Below are 23,447 nucleotides of genomic sequence, written 5' to 3' on the forward strand. Positions count from 1 at the left end.
ACTTTAAGATTATAGTCTAATGATTGTCAATATGGTTGACTTAACCACCGTCAGTTGCAAGTATTTACCGTACACGTATTGATGCGGGCGTACGACTAGATAATATCAATGTGTTGGTTGGATTTCTTTCTCAGATGAAAGTGGGGAAATGGCGTTAAGTGATACGGCACATATTCTCAGAGAAGGGGTGATGGGGATATGAAGTCAAATAAAGGCACCATTTCATGTTTAACTTAGCAAAGTATAAACTCGTTAACAAGTTATCAGAACATGGTTTTTTTTTTAAATTTCAATTAGAACGTAAACTTGATGAGCAATATGGCAGACAAAATGTGAGGGTTCTGCCGCTGTGTAATGAACGGATTTATAGTTGACCCTGCATGTTATTAAACGTGTGGGATTTTTAAATGTCACGTTTATTTATATTTCGTAAATGTTCGTGATTCATTTGGAATCCAATCCAGCAATTAGAAGGACTTAAGTCCTTGAGTGAAGAGTTTGGGTTGCTTCAATTTCCATCAACCAGTCACTATGTATGCAAGTCGAACTTCAATATCGCAAGTGACGTGACATTTTCGAGAGAAGTCAGGGGAAATAACCACTTTAATTTCGACAGTAAAGTGGGAATTATTGTGGCGGGTTGGATTAACATGATTCATGCAATCTTGTGTTTCCTCTCTCTCCACCCACCTCTCTCTCTCTTTCTCTATATCTCCACATCTCCTCCACAGACAATACTGTTCTAGATACGGTTTTTTGATGATGGCATTCTCTCTGGATTTGAAATACTAGTTCCAAACATTGATTTTGTCCTTTAGTGTCTTCTTCTGTATCTCGAGTCAGTATTATCTTACATTCACACCTAATAAATTGTTCTTGGTATTGTCGATGGGAAACTTTTGATTTTTTAAAAAGTTAACTAGTGATTTATGAAAGGTAGATGATACTAGTCACTGGTGACATATTCAAACATCTGTTAAAATGTTATATTTCATATTTTTTAATACAGTCTCTTGTGTGACAGCTTTAGATCCTTATATGATTTACGAAAATAGAAAGAAATCAAACTCTCTCTCTCTGTAACCAAACCACTTGGATTGGTAGTAATCATTGGTATCACAAATCATTCAAAATCATTTACTTCTTAGAAACGTTTACCCAGTAGAGAAGGCCATCAAAATGACTGTAAAGTTTAAACATGCTGCGTCATATTCCCAAAACCTGTAGAATGAAACCCCAACGGTAGAACGAAATTGTGTGTGTGTTGGGGGGGGGGGGGGGTGTATAAACAGCTCATAACTACAGATCATAGTTTGAATTTTTTTCCTTTCAAAAGCTCAAATATTTTCAGAATTGGTGTTACTTCTAGCTAGGTCTGCATTAAAGATTTGTAAGCCTGCTTTAACATATTGCTTTAAGATAAATCCTTAAAGTTATATAAGTAATATATTTGCAGTACTGTGTATAATGGTTTCGTACTCATAGGGAAATATGTAAGTACTGATATTACACAACGATTACGGTGCAAGAATGAGTGATGCAGTACTAAGTGGTTATTACAAGAGGAATGAGAGGTGGCATGAGTTATAGCCGGTCCGCCCCTCTTCCTGGGGACTTTCTGGGGGTATCATAGATTTACTGGACCAGGGTTATTATGCTCCATCTCTAAGTTTTCATTTTACTTTCTTACTATAGCTATAACATGTACAAGCCAATGCGATAAAACGAAGTAGCCTTGTGGATAATCGACGGATAATACGAGCCCTCCGACTCTTTCAATTCCTGATTCCTGTGATAAAGGGATTTACTCTTGATTGTGAGAAGAAGTGATATGGTCAACTCTCGCTTACAGATAACACCTTTACCTGATTGGTTCTTTGTTGCTTGTATTTTGCATACGTTTAATAATTGTTAAATTAAACGAAATTATCACTTGCATTATTGTTATGTTTTATATTTGAATTTGTGACGTCATACTATGTCGAATGTTTTATTTGAATCATTGACGTGACAAATTGCCAGATGTTTATATTGGCGGAGAAAAAACAAACAATAAATTATGTCTGACTATCAGGCTTTGTGTTCTTTATTGATAGATTTTATTTATTCATTTATTTTGGGAAAGTTGGATCACCTGTTTTTAAGAGGGTGTTTTCACCACCAGTTTTACTTTAGGCGTCGAAAAAGCAAAATTAGTCTTTCTTTAAAGCAGAGCATATTTTGTTTAGGTGCGCATCCTTCCACTCATGTTTACACATTAAACATCATACATATATCACATTAAATGAGAAATTGGTTACCGTATTGATGAGATTTTTCATTTACAAATGAAGTTTGCAGTCAGTGATAAGCAGTTAAAGGTCCATTTCTTTTCAACAAGACACAAAATACCGTTACAGAAATTATGCAAAACGGGACTTAATAGTACACGATACAATGCAACACGAAATATAAAAGAAAGGCCACATCAGTGTATAAACTACAGCACCACGCCGATACCAAATCACAATACCGTTAACACAAACCAGCATAGGACAATAGATACACAGAACAAAGAACAAATCAGAGAAAACAAGACAATTGATGATTATACAGCGACATGCCGGTACCAAATCACCACACCCTTAACACAAACCAGCATAGGACAATAGAACACAGAACAAAGAACAAATCAGAGAAAACAAGACAATTGATGATGATGATACAGCAGAACACAAAGAAAACACAGTGCATGAACCAAAATCAGTTCTGAATCTATACATGAGAGAGAACAATGCAAGATAATGCAAGATAGCTCGAGACAATACGAAACAATTACATAAGAATGCTGTATCTAATACAATTAAACCTCAATACAAGAAAACAATGCAAGGCAGTTCAGGACAATACAATAAATGAATCTAAGACAGTTTAGGACAATAGCACAAACCTCAATCATCATTTCGGAAAACAATGCAGGACCGCCTAAGACGATACAGTTTCAATTGACATATTGAGAAATATTTCAAGACAGCTCAAAACAATACAATAAACCTCAAGTGGCATATATAGGAACACAGTCAAAGACAGTTCAGGACAAGGATACCACAAACCTCATTCAATATATCGGAAAACGATGCTGGACCGCCTAAGACGATATAGTTTGAAATTGACATATCGAGAACTATTTCGAGACAGCTCAAAACAATACAATAAACATAAAGTGGCATATACAGGAACACAGTCTAAGACAGTTGAGGACAATACCACAACCTCCTTCAACATACCGGAAAACGATGCTGAACCGCCCAAGACGATACAGTTCACCTCAGTTGACACATCGAGAAACCTTTCAAGACAGCCCAAAACGATAAAACAATAAATCACAAGACAGTTCAGGACAAAACCCACAAACCTCAATTAGCATAACGCGAAATTCATACAGCGCAGGTCAATACCTCAAGAGTCAAGCGTATTGGACAAAATAATTAAAGACTGCGCAGGACAAAATATACCGTCATTTCAATGCATGTTAGACATAATGCAAGGCAGCGGAAAACAGTAAAAAAACCTAGACGATACACAACACAACCCAAGAGATACCAAACATAAAGTTTATTGTCGGATGTTTATCTTTCGTGTTCGTTTGTTAGTCACCTAATTTACATACTGACCCCAGCCTGGATATTTTCTACCCTTCAATGGCCCGAAACAAAATCGATGGCGTTGTAACCCAAGATGAGTTGCTATCAACAGTGTCCACAGTTTCAAAGCGAAACAAATGTCAACGAAAGTGTACAATATCAGTATGCGGGCATTTTCATGGAAAATAAAGATCAAATTTATGGATAACTGTTTCAATCAGTCTTTCATTCTGAAACACTAGATATCTAAATTTGAATTTCAAATAACCAAAATGAAGGTGTTTTTGTCCCTTCAGATTATCTGAATTACAATTACAGATATCTATTTTAGACTTTCAGATGTCTGAATTAGAATTTCCGATATATGACTAAAAGGTTGCAGACAGACAGATGATTACAAAATTCAGATATCTGATCCAGAAATCCAAAAATCTTTATTACAATTGCATACATCTGAATGGGAATTTAAATTTCTCATATTACACAGTTATTATACTAAAGTTATATAATTCTAATTCAGATGCCAACCTATCAAATACAATTAAAGATCTTAAAATATCTGGAATTACATTCCTCTGATATCAACAATTACTTGTTGATATTTTGTCTTAAAGTGCAGATATCTGAATGTCAACTTTTACAAAGGGGAAAACCTAGTCGCATAATTAGTTTGCCGTCAGACGCCATACATAGTCAGTGAAAACTCTATGAACAGTTTACGGAGAAGAACTACACGAGGCACCCGATACTCATATGCTAGTCCAGTTACTACTGGTGCCACCTGTAACACATGTTACGAGCACAAAGTAATGAAACTTACTGATACACGGTTGTGGGACTTGAACAGTAGTTTCTGTACCCTGGCGCGTAGCCAGGAATTTGCCAAGGGAGGGGCGAAACTGTAGATTCGGCATTGCAAACTATCTAAGCGTAGCGCCACCATGAGTTGGCGCGAAGCGTACAAGAAAATTTTGGCTGAAAATGCCTCCCAGATCGCTGGAAATGGCACTTCCCAGGCCTTGTAAGTTGCATCTTAGCATTTTCTCTTTTGAAAATACTAGCGATATCATAAAAACATTTAAAATTTTTTTTAAAAAATATGCTCAAGGGGGGGGGGGGCGGCTGCCCCCTTCGCCCCCCCCCCTTGGCTACGCGCCTGTCTGTACCAACCATTTAGTGTAAGTTCATTAATACGCGATTCTAAAATGAAGTCGTATCTAGTCGTTTTATGCTATGAGTTAGGCCTATGGATATAACCCGATCATGGCCTTTCTTAGTTCTCGGCATGACGAATTGGTGTAATTTAAAGAGAGTTTTGGACTGGAATCAAGCGGTACCTTACCTCCTTTACTTCATCTCGTAGGCATTCTCATTTTCATAGACTCCTTGTCCAGTTGCGCAACTTTGTCTTACATGGGAACAAGTTAACAACTTTGCAGTTGTTACAGTGCCACCTGTAACACATGTTACCGTGTTACGGACACAAAGTAGTAATTACTGATGCACGGTTGTGGGACATGAACAGTGGTTGCTGTACCAGCTATGTGTATCGGCTGAACTAGGAGGTAGAAATGTCTAAAATTATTTTACAAACTCTTAAAGATTGTACTAAAAAGAAATGTGTATGATCAATGTGATTCTCTTGTGCGGGTGAGGCAAGACCATTTTCATAATCACGTGACACATCAGCTGTTTGTGTAGTATTCGGCTCATCTGGTCACGATTCTGTGATATGAGGATAACTTTCATCGTCACAATTTTTGTCCTAATTGGCTTTCCTTGAGATTTTGTGTTACGGAATGCATGTGTTTTTCATTGTATATAATCGTATATAATACCCGGATTGTCACGGTGATACAGGCCATAGAAATAGAAGACAAGGAGAATGACGTCGATGAAGGTGTAATTGAACACTTGTATGTCCCTATGTTAAATCATAGTTACAGGTGGGTGATGTAAACACTACCGATTATTCAACTTGGTATACATCGTTTAAACGGTTATTTCGTGTTGAGCATTTGGCTGTACAAATAGCCAGAAATGTGTCTGCAATCTACAGATTCATGGGTGATTTTTAAAATTGAATGCTCAATTAATGGTGATGATCGATTGGAGGCCTCATTGCAAGCCTTAATGTTAAATGGTCATTATCGTTCCATAAATTCTGAATTACTCAACCAAATCATGTTCTGCCAAATTGCATGATACAAACTACACATAACACTCTCGGATAGCATCATACATCATTTTTTCCCTTGACAAATTTGTGATGCGTTGTAGTAAACTTGTCACTTGAAGCCATTGCAAGCCTATATGATCTTTTCCTATTCAAGTTTGTGTTGCATCTGAAGAACAGACCTAATGGTCTGTATGCTTAGACTTATTAGTTAGCCTAACTGATGAGCCTAAGCTGTTTAGAGGGCCATTTCTCAAACAAACCAAAAATCGGAAGTGGTAAAGATAAGCACACGGGAGTTATAATAGTATGGTTTAACGGTCTAGATCAGGGGGTTCCCTAACTGGGGTGCATGAACCCTAAGGGGATGCGTGAGTCCATCCCAGGGGGTTCGTGAGACGTTTCTCAAAGTCAAAACTAGAGTACTAAAATCTGATATATCACATAATTTAGTAATGAACAAAAGTCGTACCTATCGAAAAACTCTTTTCGCGTTCCATACGCATATGTTGCCATTGTTGTACCGTGCCGTGCATGTGGTAAATAACTGAATTATGAAACAGACACAGGCCGCATGACTTTGGTGAAGTTGGTGAACGTATGGCCATAAACTTGATTACGAAGCACTGTTATGCGTATTATATTATAACTAAAGACTCAGATCGTGTCTCGATAAGTTGGGGGTTCGTGGACAACTCTGACATCCACAGGGGGTTCGTATGGGGGGGGGGGGGACTTAGGGAATCCCTGGTCTAGACCATATCAGTATGTGTATAAAGTCATACGTTACGTACCCTAGCCATTTCTATAATTTATATCACTCCAGAACTTCTTAGGCAACATGAGACTATTTCCAACGCCGGCTTACAGTAAAATTCTTGCTTATATTCACCAATCTTTAACCACACCTAATAAAATAATAACAATACAGATTTTAACAATGTGTTTCTTATTTAGGATCATGTCACTAGCTTACCTGTAGGCATATCATGACAAGCACATGCGTAGTCAAATATCAAGTTACTTTTTGGGACAAACTGTGTTATATCACAAACTATCGAAATTCCCAGTTCAACGCACACAGTGAGCATACCATGACGAACAAATCCTCCTTTTTTGTAAATAGTTTTTTGTTGTTGTAGTCGTTTGACCAAAGCGCCATCATTATTTTCTTTGCTTCACTGGTTGATTACTCTACGCAACGACACGATGTGTCGTCAGCATTCTCCCTTTCTTCTATTTCTATGTACCAGGCATAAAACGCGTTATGATCACGTGACAACAACCGTGCTGTAAGAGGGATTGGATCTGAAAAATGACATTATTTTTTTAAAATTCGTTTGTGTGCTAATTTTTCTCCTGCTGTATTCTTATTATTTTATGTAGGGGGTTGGGGGTGGGGGGGGGGGGGGGTTGGCGCTCCGGATAAAGTGAGGCATTTGAGGTAAACCTGACGAACTGACCTCTTGGTCTCTGTCTTAAACGATACAGCCATTGTTAAAGGGAGACAAAGCAAACTATATCTATTGTTCTATGTCGATAGAACAATCAGAAAATATGAAAGGTAAAACAAAGAGAAAAGTGCAAGGCTTCAGATCATAGTGGCAATATGACGTCACAGACTTAAAACATGAAAGCTCTGAGATACAAGTTGTAAACTATAGCATATCTCCCAAAGGCGAAGAAGATGTTTCTTAGCAGTTTGGGGTAGTTGTTTAAGTTCACAAAGATTTCCGTCATAATAAGCCCGATATGATTATTGGGTTTAGTGTCGACTTCAATTGATAATCCACAGATGTTTAATTGATGTTTTCTTTTTAGAGAGAACGTAAATATTGGTTATGTTTACAGATAAGAAAAATAAAATAAGTACTGGTAATATTCCTAATATAGGCATTACAGTTTTAAAAGATATGCAGCTTAAAATATATTATATACTAAATCGATGACATCGGTTCTTCAGCGAAAAGCCTAAATGTTAATATCTTAATCCATTGTATTATAATCGTAACAATTTAACCAAAACACAATGTTCTTTTAGTGAACTTCATATCGACAACAGGACACAATTGGACGATGCCATTCAGCACAATTCTCTTTGACAAATTCGTCACATGCTTTGTAAACATGTGATTTGTGGTCATACTAACAAGGCTTCCGTTTTCTTATTGAGTTCTATGTTGCATCTGCCAGAGGAACCGATCTAATAGTCTGCGTCTTAGACTAAGTAGTCCAGCCACTTTCAGTGACGACTTCCAGGTCATTGAAGACTTCCAGGTGTTTAAAGGGTCATTTATCAAAATAAATAAATAAATAAAAGCGTATTCTGTTACATTACAGCTGAACTGATAGCATATATTTGTTGTTATAAAAATCTATAACATGTAAAAAAAAATAATACTTATTTAGCTTGCCTTAACTCATCCTTTACGTATTGACAACCTGGTTTGATAAATGATTTTTTTTATTTTTTTTTTTATTTTCTTACTGTGTACAACATATCAAAATCAAGGTTGTGCACAAGGTCACCCACCCATTCATTTATGTACAGTCGTACGCACTTTATTTTTCTTCGATCAAACCGTTGCTCCTGTTGATATAATTTCTTGATTTGCCGTACTACATATAATATTTTTGATTGCCCAAAAATTAGTTTCAATTTTTTTTTTAAAGAAATCTGAAAAACAGTTGATCCTTGAAAAGCATCAAATGTTTTAATTTCATCATTTTTTTTTTTTTTGTGTTTTGATTTTTGTGTTCTTTTCTTTCCTTTAAAATTGAATTACCGATTTGTCAAATTTTGACAACACAAGAATTACTCTATTTGCAAAATTAAACGTTTTTCTTTCCTTTTTTTTGTGAAAAGATATTTTGAGGAAAATAAAGTAAACATGAAAGTAGGTCGACTTTGATTGGAAACTTAAAAAGTTAACAAAGGGTTTCTGTCTAATGTGTGCAGAATTATTAAAAGCAATATTCCTGGCTTTATTATTGTCTACCAGTTTTAATTTCTGAAAGAGGTCTTTTGTTTGTCAATACAATGCCCCGTACACAATGCATTGAACATTTTTTGTTTCTTGTACACGAGATACAAATTTCAATTCGTTTAATTTTCGATAACTACTTGTCAGTGAATGCACAACTGTCTGTCTCCATACATCAAGTCAAAATTTTCCACAATTGAGGACAATCTTAACGAATAATTTTCATTCAGAAGAAAGTAAAAGAAAACTGAATTCGCTTTTCTATGAAAGAAGGGTCTGTAATTTCTTTAAAAGACTTGTTGAAAGTTGATTTGAACTGAAAATGAAAATAAAGGCATTGTGAGAGTTTGACACAGAAATATTGAACAATGTGAGCTGAAACAGCCAAAGTGGGTCTATGTAAATGGTATTGCACTCGTTTATATAAATATATATATATATATATATATATATATATATATATATATATTTATATATATATATTTATATATATATATATATATATATATATATATATATATATATATATATATATATATATATATGTTATATATATGTTAACATTCATTAAAAAAAACAGAAATATGTGAGAATTCTTTATTCCAGGTTCAATAAACTAGTGAACATTTCCAGCTGTATAACATCAGAAATATTTCACTCAAATGTCACTTAATCAAAATTCTCTTTACGTCCACCGGTATATCTGTGCTACTTTCCTGGTCTTCTCTTCAAGATCACGTGATTGCCAACAGGAAGAGGTGGGCAATTCATTCCTTTTGGGATGTTATTGTTTAATTATAATGCCTACACTGTGTGCATATTGGTTTTCCTTTCTTTTTTGGTTCTAAACTGTCAATAATACATTACGTGCAGCATCGAACGTGAGTGAGAACTTGATCACAAAACAACAGGACAAGACGTGTTCCTTTATCCATGTAATACGCATATAATACGCATGTAATACGCATGTAATAGAAAATACCTCTCATCTCACGGCAAAAATCTGAACTCCAATAGCTTGACTTGTAGTCCAGGCGTTATATCTATTTATAAATAAATATATATATATATATATATATATATATATATATATATAAATATATATATATATATATATATATTCATATATATATATATAAATATATATATATATTCATATATATAAATATATATATATATATATATATATACATATATATATACGGTATATATATATATATATATATACATATATATATATACATACATATATATATATATAAACAAATATATATACATATATATATAATGCTACATTGTGTTTTGTCCTGTGTGTAACGTAACGAAGAAATATGTCTTTTATAAGATCTGTTCTGATTGCTATAAAATTAATAAAATTCGTACTAAAGTTTCTAGAAACGTAGACAATCCCTGATATTTTGCTATATCTACATGATTTGTTTGTAAGCTGTGCTATGTAGATAAAACATGTTATTGTCAGTGTCTTGGTACATTAGTGTAAACATGACATGATGTCATCAAATTTGAAGAATGCATTACTAATAAATAGGCATATTTACTTTCCTTAATTGTACAAGTTAGAAACAATATAAATGATTTCCCCTTTAATGATCAGAATAGTCTCATACCTGGATACGTCACATAAGGAAAGGTTCATAATAGCTGTCATGGTTTCAACTTAGTGTGGGTAATTATAAACATTAGACGCTTCTATTTTCGTGGAACTAGTTCCTTAAATTACACCGGTAAAGAGTATTAACTATATGGTACACAAGTCTCTGCTCGTGATTGAAATTTCCATACACAGGGCGACGTATATTAGTAGGTGAACTTGACAAGCAAATGATTTTGGGGTCGTTCCAGAATCTGGTCCTGGGATTGTAGAATACCCGACTACCCTTTAAGGGGGAATAGGAGAGGGGTTGGGGTGAGGTGTGAGGTACTCGTGAGGCATATTTCGGGCTAACCATTAAGTCTATAATTTGATATACAAGCAAGATTGTAATAGTAACTCCCTGGTAACTTTTATTGGGGGAAGGGGAGAGGTGAGGGGATAGGAAAGATTTAAAGGGGGAGGTGTTCACCCACACAACACGCCCTAGATCTGCGCATATGATTAGTTGGATTATGTCTAGTATAAGTTATTCTAAAGATACAATAATAGTAATATACTCTCAATTTACAGAATACTGCACGCTAGCCGCATGCGGCGACTACGTTGATGTTGGAAAAGGGTGAAGTGAGTTTAAGGGTTTCAATGACGTCACATATGTAACTATTTCTCAAAGGGAACTGTACAACACAAAAATCTACCGTGTGTAGCCTACTCCTCAAAGGCAACACAACAACCGAGTTCGGCTTCACAGGTAGCACAGTAATTTCAACACTGCACACATTGGCAGTGAACGTTAAATATATAAATGATGGCGCTCGTGCTAATCGTTTACTATCATATCCCTAAGGCAGATCAATACGAGCACATATCCAGATTATAGATACCAAAAATTAGAGACCAAAAAAAAATTAAGATTAATTGCACTGATATTGAAAGTCACTTACTCATCATGTAGCAATTAAACAGTTAATTATGATGGAGAGATTTTTATCTGTTCATTTATCTGCATTAATCGTTGCAATAAATTAATTATTGCAAAACCTTTCTTAGACTTAGAGGTATTGAGGTCAAGGGCAAATTTAAGACTCTTCAATGAGGCCGAATTTTAATATCTACATTATTTTTTAATTCAAGAAGGTTTAGGAATATCTATATTATAGTCATATCCAAAATCCTTTATTTTCTAAAAATCTGCTTTAAAGATCGAATGCTTATATTAAGCGATAAAGTTCTACTAAAAAATTAAATCTTAAAAAAAAAAAATATATATATATCTGAAATATGAGAAGTCAATGAGAATGTAACTTGGACTTTTGGCAAAATGCATGAAAAACTTACTATTGTGCTTATACCTAGCCATACATAGCAAATTGAAACTGGTTTGAAGAGCTTCGCTTGACAAGGTTTCTCTTAATTTCAAAAGATCATTTCGTCAATATTTTATACGCAAATTAAAAAAAAAATATACATATATATAAATCAGAGCAAACTCTATTCATTACCACAAGGCAATTGAACCACAGGCAAGAAATTTAATATTAATTTCATAAATATATATAATTTATTTCTTTATATTAAAAACTCTTTCAACTTTTTTCCAAATTATTATCCGTTTTGTTGTGACCTTATACTGGTTTGTCTGGTGGGATTTATACTGGTGAAGAATAAGGCACATCTTCAATTAAATATAAGTAACTTCTTCATTTGTTTGATTCCGTTTTTTTCTTTTATTATTTATTATTATTGTTGGCCATAGGCGTAGGAGGCGGGGGGGGGGGAGGGGCTGTCGGCTGCAGCCGCCCACCAAATATTTTTGTGAAAATTCGGGCAATATGCTGAGAAGTTTTCGGGCACCTACTGAAAGAAAATTCATTTGCAATGTGTTTTTCAATGGTTAAACTTATATTATTATTATGATTATTATTCTAACGACTTCCCCAATAATTATAACCAATATGGAAGGGTAATAACACTGCAAATGATTGTATGTTATTGGCATGCGCTGTCATAACCGATGTATGCCCTATTAGGCCATCAGCTGAAGGTCGAAATTCGCTTGTTTCGTTCCAGCAACTGCGGGTCTAAAATTTCTCTACAGCATTGAATACATAAATTAACTAAGATTAATGATCCAAAAGTTCTCCATGTACTTTCCTGCAGTTTTTTTGCAATTCCGCTCGAAAGATCGAACTATATTTTTTATTGCGTATGTTAAGAAACCTGCCGTTTTACGTTCAAAAGTTGTGCGCCAGTGAGATATCTGTACCATGTGATATGAATTGTCCAATGAGCCATGAGTTCTGTGTGCAATCTTTGTAGAAAACAACAAACATGGCGGCTCCCACGGGCGCTAGTCAGTCTCCGACACACGGAAATCTACAGTGCTCAGTGCACATTGAATCTGTAAAATTTGAAGCAGTCAACGCACTGACGAATAAACGATGGACTAAAGTTACTTCCTGCGCTAACGATTGGCTTAATCTCAGCGGCGGAGACAGTGATATCGCCGTACTACTGATTACTCCATGGCCTACTACGATCAAGCGTGTGTTCAACAGCATAGCATGATGGGGTTCCACGATAAGTGTTACAGGCGTTTCATTGATAGCAAGCACATTGCTGCAAGAAAACGGACAGTTCCAGAGGAGACCCCATATGATTTTAAACGAAGAATTGACGGAAAAGATCAAGGAAACCAAGCAGAAGCTCTGGTGTATTGCCTGTTCAATTTATTATATGTGGGAAAAGAAACAATACATTACTCGGCGTTGCAAACGGGTGCAGGACAAGCTGCAGCAGGCAGAGACTTTCGATGGAGGTAAGCCTAAGCATACTACACGACTCTACTTGTACTTCTGTGGCATAGTTGAAGTGTTAAGAGAAGTTGCATAATGCAAGATCAGTAGCTCTTGAGGGATAGAATCCAAGTCAAAGGGCACAGTGTTGGACCTGAACATAATATAATTAGTGGCATGGTCATCTGATTTGTTTTGTTATAAGGTGGTAGGAATGGAAATTTGTTTCAAATTCTCCATCTGGGGCACTAGCCTAAGTGTTAAATACAGGCTTCATAGTTTTCTTACTTTGGCCCTTTATTTGAATGATAGAGATATTATATTAGTTAGAAAAATAAGTGTAACAAAGGTGCAATAAGGTTAGGTTTGCAAGGTCTTATGGTCAGCCTGTCTAGCTTTACCAAAATGAACAAGTATCTGTCTCCTTTATTATTAGTAACAGATATAATCTACCATTGTATAATTTAAACCATAACATTAAGAGATAATGTACTGTACTGTCAAAAAAAGCCTGTTTTAATTCTTTTCTGCATGACACTGGTTTGCAAAATTTGAATGTGTCTTTGTTTGTCCATAGAAGATGAGCAGATCACATGGTATATAAATAAAATTGTCTTAGTTCTTATTTGTTCAAACTTACATTTTGATCAACAGAAAATGCAAAACAATTTGCTTTTTTTATTTCATTTTATTAAAGTATTGCTTCGACAAGCAGCAGAGCGGAAAAAAGATGAGCCCAGATTTTATGAATATTAGAGGAAAAGACCGTGTTGCCATTGAAGTGAGGTACCACTCTCTATGTTGAAGAAACTAGATACAATTCTTGACAAGGAAGACATACAGATCTTGAAAGGTAAAGTACTCTCTTCAATGTGTGGTTCATTGAGTGCTCAGGGGTGGATCTAGGACTTTTGGAATATGGGGGTCCTCCCCCAAGGAAAATTAAAAAATTCTGTAAACGCTTTGAGATGCAATATCAGGTTAATCTTTCCATTGAAATTATTAAAGTAATTTGCAACATATTTCTAGCTGAATTGTAATTATATTGGTACCCCATCATAAAATGTGAGACTCAAAAATATCCAATTTCATGGTACAAGGTGTTCTGTTCATCTCCTCCTCAGAGCAGAGTTTACCACCAACAAAAGATGCTCTGATCCAGCATGTTAAGCGCTGCACCAACCAGGCTGCTATTCACAGTAGGGCATTGCAGCAAAGGATTGATGCACTCTCACCAGAGGGACATGGATGGAAACTTGAAAATGATGACCTTATAATCACTTGGATGACGAAGCCACCTGACCCAGATGTTTTGCTTCAGTGTGTCAGCAGTAGCTGTAGAGTCGGCAAATGTCTTAAAGGAAGATGTTCCTGAATGAATGCACAACTACCGTGTACAGACCTATGTAAATATAGAAATTGCAGCAACTTCCAAGAAGATGTTGAGATTGTTGATGCAGGGGAAGATGATTTGGAGGATGAACTGTGATGGTGTTAAATCTTGATATCTTAGTCTGAAATTTTAATCAAGTTTGAAGTTTGTGAAGAGGGTTAACTTTTTCAAAGTCATGTTGTCATTATTTTGTTCCCCAGAGTTTAAAGGAACCAGAAAACATGATCTTATTCATATATTCATTTTAGCTATTAGTAGTTTTACGTAGATTACCCTACCTACCAGACACCTTATGATAAATATCCACATTTTCTTCAAATCACACTTTTTTTGCTGAGAGGGGAGGGGGGAGGAGGGTGTTATGGGCATGCTTTACCTCTTGCATATTCACAACTACATTTACTGATGACGATGATGCAAATACCGCGTCCTGAAACCAGTCAGAGGTTTATATACTGTTGTTGGGGAACCATCGCCCCTGACCCTGTTCCAATATCACGGTTCTTTATTGTTTTGCCTTAACATTTCGTTACCTGTTTTATTCATATTGTTAACACGTTTTGTGCATCTGTTCAAGTTTTGACTGAAGGATATTCAAGTCTTTAGTGACTTTTATTTCATCTAATTATCTTCACCTCTACTACGGAATGGACTTTTCCATACCATATCTGACTTCCATGCAGTGAATTGAAGTGGATCCTGTTATAACTAGTACAACTGTCCTTGGATGAACTTTTAATCACTTATTAATTCCTCGCCGCGCCTTTTGATGAAGGAACCTGTATCTTGAATCATCGCAAAGGCCCAGCTCTACTACACCATTGAGTGTATCGACCCAGTCTTAATAGATACATTATTTCTTTCTATGTGGGGCTTAAGTTAACTGTCTTCGTTATTCACTTATTTGTACCATTCACCTTTATTATTCATATTATTTGTAGAATATAGAACTATTATTATTCAAAATACCATTCGAAACCTTGTCGATCTTTTCTTTCATACGTTAACTCCCTTGGAAACACTTTTTGCAGGAATACGAATTATAAACATGTCGTTTCCGTAACATGGAGAAAGTACCTAGTTTTGCAGAAGACTGTAGAAAGAGTACTAAGGTAACGGATATAAACCGACTAACTTTATTTCACATCTACGATATGCCATGATGTCTTAGTGTGCCAACTTATATATTGATTTATACAAAAGAAATAACTCACTGGTCTTGGGGCATTGGCACATCTCACTGTAACTAGGGATTAAGCTACATGTAAAGTAGAGGGGGAGGGGGTCACATGTGTAAAACAGTTTGGATGGGGAGTGTAACAATTGTGGAGAGGAACTTTTCATTATATGTGTATATTTACGCATACATGCACAGACGAAATGCATTCATAACATAGGGGGAAAATCTAAAAATATTTGATTTATTACAAAGCATTATATCTGAGTTTATTAAAAGTGGTACATTTTTATAATTAAAACCCTTAAGTTATAATGTGCAAAAATTGTATTTCATATTTCAAAGTTGAAAATGTGATTTTTTACCATTTTGGCGAAAATGGAGGGGGGGGGGAGGGCACAACTTGTAATGCCTGAAAACAACCCTCACTGACCCTTAGACCAGAATCCTCTTCCACCATTCTTGTAACCCTGACCCAACTATTATACAAAAAAAATATATCAGTCGTAATTAAACATATAAGAAAAGAGTGGTATGTATGCACCACTGTACCAAATCTAACGTTAGCACATGTGTTCCTAATACATAGCATCGTAGCACGTAATGTCTACATAACATACCCAATTTCAAGGGTGCGTTATAAAAATACTGCAGGAAATTTTTTGGAGAACTTTTGATATAATGTTTGTGATGCATTAAACTACCCAAAAATGCATTAAAAGTCTAGACCCGGTGTTGCTGGAACGAAACTGATTTTACAGCCACATTTTGAGCTTCAGCTGATGGCCTATATATGATATGCACTTCAGCATGATGAATGCGCGCGGATCGGGCGAAAAGTTCTGGTAATATTTTCGGGCAAGTCGTTACAGCCCCCCCCCCCTCCCCAGCCTCCCCAAAACGTAAGGTTTTCTAAACTACTCTTTGACCCACTTTTTACGTACAGGTAGCTATTTGTTGTTGTCCATCATCTTTCAGTCAATTAGCGTATTTTCATTTCACTAATGAAAGACCTGCACAATGATATGTCCCGCTTGAACTTAAATTAGAGATATTTGATAACTGGGACCTCTTATACGAAGAGAGAGAGCTTATTGATGTTGGGGGCACCGTAATGAGTCTGTATTTGTTTCATCATTTAGAGATTTGGAAGCATTTAATCGTCAAGTATTGATTTGCTGTTTGAAGGTTGGTTGTTACGAGCAACCCCCCTGATTAAAGCAATATACGTATTTTATCGCAAAATGCACTAATAACATATTAAAGGCATATTCCGTTGGCGGCAGTTGGCTGCTTAATAATAACAAAAAAAATTGCCGTAAATTTTCTTCATCTTTAGTGTTAAAACGCCATCCTTGCTGTATCCATTTTTTTTTTGCGAAGATATGAAAATTGAACATTTGGTGATATTTTGTTATTCGATATTGTATCTGGCAACAGACAGAGTGAATAATGCCATGAAGTCATTTCAATAGAAAATATATTTTGTTTTACTTTTCTTTGCAACGAATAAATCAACAAGCGATGATAAAATAAAAGTTATGCTTTTGAAAAACATTAAAGTCGTGACGCCGCCACATGCCACCACATGCCACCTATACTGTGATCCATGTCTCTGAAAGCATCAAGGTTTTAAAGCCAGTCAAATAGGGCAGATTACGTGTAATCACTTTATCTTGAGGTATAGGTAGCAGATAATGAGATGATCAACAAACAACGTTGCGGAATATTGTTCTTTTTTTAGAAAATGGTACATTGTTTGTCAACGGTGTATCCCTTTAAAATTAAGCATTGTTTTAAAGAAAAAAGAAAATAAAAATGTTCAAGTATTCCAAGAAGAAGCTGCTAATGGCAATTCACTTGTTCGTTTTACGGTTACAGGCCACCAGACCGAAGGTCCGCGAGACCGAAATGAGAAAAAGGTACGCGACACCGAAGGTCTTGGAGACCGAGGTCCGCCAGACCGAAACTATTACTAGGCCTATATTAGTGGTGAGACAAATATTACTACCGGTAATATTACGTTGATAAAGCGCGTAATTAAACAGAATTTACAGCAATTTCTTTCATAGTGGATACCAGTGACTTGCGCAAGGGGGCTGGGACGGCTCGTATTGATACTAGGCCTCCACCAGTGGCGTAACCAGAGGGGATTGCAGGGGGTGAGAGCCCCCGCTCTCAAAAGTCTCGCCCCCCCCCCCCCCCCTGCTGCCCCAAATGAAATTTTAGAATACAATATTACTTAATAATTAGGTTTAGCGATACCTCTATTTTAAACAATATTGCCCCCTTGTCAATCTCGTTGATCCCCTCTGAAGTCCCTCTAATGAAAAAGTCTAGTTACGCCACTGCCCACCCCAACCTCCGGTGGGGGGGGGTGCGAATCACTCAGTCGGGGGAAGTCACTTGGTCGGTTCAATCGGGGAAGATGAAAGGGATTCAGACTGAGGGAATATGAATCGACAGACTACGCTATATTGATTTCATTCTAAGCTGTTTAACACTCAACAGGTTTTCTCTTCCACAGTCCCGATGTATTTTTACAAATTATCTTTCTCGTCGAGTCCGCCCTTATTTCGTTATTTTTAAAATGAATCTACAGTAATGTATTTTAAACAGGGACGAATCCTAACCCTAACGTCCACCGGTGAAAAAATTAGGGGTACGCCCCCCCTCACCCCCCTCGCTCGGGAGCACTCTGAATATAAACGCACAGATTTATTAGTCGTTAGGAAGATAATATACGCACCTTCTTCATCAATAGACTAAACATATACTTTATGTGTAGGACCTTCTAGCCTATCCCTCAAGTTATATGCTACTCCTTGATTATTACATGTTTACTTTAAAGCAGTTAGTTACTTTTATGAGTTCATTTTCCAAATTGAATACCAGTAGGTAATGCTCACCCCCCCCCCCCCCTCCCTCCACCCCACCTTCCCCCAAACATTAATAAACAAACCAAGGACAAAACATAAAGAAACAAAACAGGAAAATATACAAATTCATGGTTTCAACTATTTTCCCAACAATTGTCTCTACATTCAAATGATGTAATCGGATGAAACCACCGGCAAAACTGTCGCAAAAAAAGTCGTAAAATATCAATTACGTAAAACGTTTGATTTATTTATTCTCAGTTATGCAATAATTTTGCTGTTTTGCAATTCAGATTTTCGAAGTATGCCCTCAACAGGACGAATCTTAAAAAAAATGGAACCGGAGGGATTGGAGATGAAATAAACCAAAAACAAAACCAAAAACAACAGGGAAAAAAAAAATAATAATAACTGGGTAACCCATGATTACGCGTCTGGAGAGCTACTTTCCTTTTTGAAATATGGTAATTATGAAAGAACAGATCTTAATTAACCATGAAGTTTGATTAAAGTTTGAAAACTCTGTATTAGCGATTTGAAGAAAGAAAAAACACCATCTTTGTAGAACAGTATATACTGAAGCATAACACCACAATGCCATGGCGTTCCACAGAGACTTGAAACGTAGATTGTGTATACATTCGTTTGAATACTTTGTTGTTACTGGGAAATACAAAGAGATATTCAATTCTTTAGTTAAAAAGTTAATGAATATTATAGCTTGAAGATAATCGATGTGGCACTATTTACACTGTATGATTTTTTTATGATTATTTTTTTTCATATAAATAATGAGATTTGTTCTCATGCCAGACCAATGTCTCTGAGCTGTTTCAAAGCTTTTAGTCTGTTTTAACCAGCTTGCCTATCTCCAATAAATAGTGCATTTACACGTTATATTGTAATGCATTTATAGTCTATAAGTAAGGTAAGGTCTATAAGTAAGGTAAGGTCTATATGTAAGTTTAGCTACAGGACAATCTCTCACTGTGGTATTGAGTGTTCATTTTTTTTCTCACCCAGCACAAACAAACATGGTCCAAATACATATATATATATATATATATATATATATATATATATATATATATATATATATATATATATGTATGTATGTATATATATATTTATATATATATATATATATATTTATATATATATATATATATATATATATATATATATATATATATATATATATTCATGTGTGTGTGTGTTTCTTTTTTGTATAAGCATAACCATACATGAGGAGAGTTAATAAAGAAATGTAAACAAAATTAGATCAATAATATCCTATCAGTCTTTGCCAAAAACCTGCAATTTACCCCAAAAAATACAAACTATTTCTAAATTGATTCTCTGCTAAAATTTCACTCGCTGACACACGAACACACACACACATATATGACACTAGTATGCGCGGGACACTAGACGACAGTGCAGAGAAATTAATACAACAGCCGAGCTCTCCCATCTCCGCAGTGACGTTACGTCGCAAAATGCCAAGTTTTCACCAGAGCTAATCATGTCTTTGTAGTACTTAATCTTACAAAATGCAGAAATGGCCTCAGAGGTCGGTCTTCTTGTAATATAGCTGATATATGGGCAAAAAAAAAGGGGGGAGATATGAAATAGCTTTTTCAAAGAACCGTTGCAAGGGAAGATGACGTCACTCCGTTGCTAACAGCTTTTTTTTATACGGCGTATTATCCTCTCGGTGTTGAGTTATCAGTCTCACAAGACGGTGGCGTAAGAGCATTTCATAAGAAGACAAACCGACGGTAGAAGATGGTATAACAGCAAAAGGGAGAAAAGGATTGTGTATGATAGAGATGAAAATAATCTCAGATCTGATTTAGAAATTTTGACGTGAACAAAAAAAACAAAAAAACAGAGATCAATAGTATGATAAGACACCTGCAGCATAAGTGATATCAAATGAATATTGTCCTGTAGCGTATAGTGTCTTTACCGACACACAAGTTCACCACACAGTCGGTAATAAGCCAACCAACACAAACGTCTAACCAACGATATACGGATTTTTTTTTGCCATATACGTCTGTTTTCTCTGGACGTTTGCCAAAATGTTTTATTTGCATACCCTTGCCAGGGCCCCAGCTATGCTGCTCATGTTACCAGCGACACGAGCTAATATATGGATCGACAAAACTCTCTCTTTCCCTGTCTCTATGTAGTCACATCCTACACTTGATGGTTATTTCTTGCCCATCTCATAGATTGGTTATTCAATTCCGTGTATATATATATATATGTATATGCTGATGGGCTTCGCATTTTTTTCACTTTCTTGCGGCGTCAAAGTTGCCTAAATAAAGAATCTGCTTGTGTGAGTATCAGTAAGGTAACTTTGATTATATGTCGCATACATGCATGCAGCAGCACCGGTATAGAATAAGAATGATTAAATGTCAACTGCATGCATGTAAGGGAAAACAAATCATAAATGATGTAAGCAAAATAAAAGAAAGATGAAAAAATAAAAAGGTGAAACAAAGAGAGGAAGAATGAAAGAAAACAGAAAGCGGGGGGGGGGGGTGGAGAGGGGGAAGGGAGGGAGAGAGAAGAGCCCGGCTGCGGTATTGGCGAATGAAAACCATAATAAAAAATTGAATTAAAGTGTACTTAATATGCATAACCATTAATTCACCGTTCTCAATGTAGCAGATGCATGTTGCGTCGGGAAATATTTTTTGACCCCCAGGAGATGTTAACGTTTATAGAAATATTCCTGAATTCTTTACGAAAATGAATCCCTAAAAATAATAATAATAATAATAATAATAATAATAATAATAATACAAAATATCGCCCAGGCACACATCCTTTAACAATAAGAAGGATTTTGCTTGAATATGGTTAATCAACAGGGTGCTGTATTCGGCATCCGTATCTCAATCTTGAGGTATAAAAGTAAGGAACGCCAGTTTCTATTCTTCAGATATATGCACAATATCACTGCGCAGTTTGTCACACTGTCACTTTACGTGAATATGCGCAGTGGCAGAAGCTGTTAACTTTGGTAATACTAGCATGAAGGCTTCTTCCTTCAATGCCTCACATCTTACAAGACAACGCAAACCACTCACTAGACAAAGCAGGGGCTAGGAGCCGGGGGACACTAGGGGCACGTGCCCCCCGTCCCCACTTTTTTCCAAAATAGCAAATTTGCCCTACTGGCAAATAAAATGCGCCCCTTTGATGAAGAACTGTCTTTTGGATATCTTAAAGCCTTTGTTAATTTTAATATTTTATTTTAATATTTTATTTTTAGTCTGTACCTGCTATTTTTAAAATGGCATCCCATATCTTTTTATAGCACGGTTAACAATAAACAATCTCAATAAATAGTATTGATAGCATACTAAGACATCATATATATTAAGTGATATGGCCGGTGTGTATCGGTTTCTAGCATAACGAGTGGTGGTTGTGGAATGAGAAAGTGCCCCTCTGATGTTGTGCCCCCCCCCCACACACACATTTTGGAAGCTTCCTTCCCCCCTGAGACAAAGACTAAGGATATGAAATAACAAAACTAAAGACCGGGATGGCATAATCGTAGAAAATCTGTGAACATGAAATGGTGACTACCAACATCAAGAACGGATTTTTTTCCCCCAACAACAACAACATATACACGGACATTAAAACTAATAATTTAAAAGCCTTCTTTAAAAACGGATACGGAATGTGACACGAATAAAAGTGGGCTACAATTATCATATAAAGAGATATGATGCTATAACCTGCTACAACCCAGACAAATAAAATATTGGGTATAGATGTAAAATAAAAACAGGCTTAAAAACAGATGCAGGTAACCGTGTCGACGACAACCTTACAAATGACGACAACTGCTACAGCCCCGACACATTTGCAGAAGATTGACTATTAAATGTAATTACTAACAGATATGGTTATTGACGCAGGTATAACCTTGTCGACGACAACTAATATGTAAATGTCGACAACTGCCACAGCGACAACACATCTACAGAGGATTGGGTGTAGACTGTGCAACACAAACAGATACGGATAGGGGAAGCAGGTAACCGTGTCGACGACAACTACAATATAAATGACGACAACTGCTACAACTCATTACAGAAGATTGGCTATTAAATTTAATTATAAAAAATATATGACTTTTGACGCAGGTAACCATGTCGAAGACAACTAATATGTAAATGACGACAACTGCTTCAACCCCGACACATTACAAAAGAATGGCTATTAAATGTAATTACAAACAGATATGAGTAAAAACGCAGGTGACGGTGCCGACGACAATCATTTTAGAAATGACAGAGTATTGGTTATAATGAATGCTAAGTACAAACAGATATTAATACTGACGCAGGTGAAGCTGTGAACGGCAATTACCATATAAATGACGGCAACTACCACAGACATCTACAGAAGATTATGTATGCAACACGCAACGTAAACAGTACATATATATATATATATATATATATATATATATATATATATATGTATGTATATATATAAATATAAATTAATATATATATATATATATATATATATAAATATATATATATTTATATATATATATACAAATATAAATTAAAATATATATATGTATATCTATATATATATATATATATATATATATATATATATATATATATATATAGTTCCACGAACTAATTCCATGCTCGATAGTATTGTACACACTCGGGTTCACTTTATAATTTTGGGGGTATCTCACACTATAAGCTATAAGGAGATATATTTTTACTTTATCGACGAGATTTGAT

General features: G+C 35.7%; 2 long non-coding RNA genes across 7 annotated transcripts in view; one reads left to right on the forward strand and one right to left on the reverse strand.

The window, feature by feature from the left end:
- LOC139973391 (uncharacterized) overlaps window positions 1–23,447 on the reverse strand; it is a 219,508-nt gene that overhangs the window by 80,316 nt on the left and 115,745 nt on the right. The window lies entirely within an intron of this gene.
- On the forward strand, window positions 12,958–15,336 carry LOC139974026 (uncharacterized). Its single transcript, XR_011795370.1, has 3 exons — window positions 12,958–13,216; window positions 13,891–14,046; window positions 14,318–15,336. It is a non-coding gene; the product is annotated as an uncharacterized lncRNA (long non-coding RNA).

Source organism: Apostichopus japonicus, chromosome 9 (assembly GCF_037975245.1).
Source record: "Apostichopus japonicus isolate 1M-3 chromosome 9, ASM3797524v1, whole genome shotgun sequence".
Lineage (NCBI taxonomy): Eukaryota > Metazoa > Echinodermata > Holothuroidea > Aspidochirotida > Stichopodidae > Apostichopus > Apostichopus japonicus.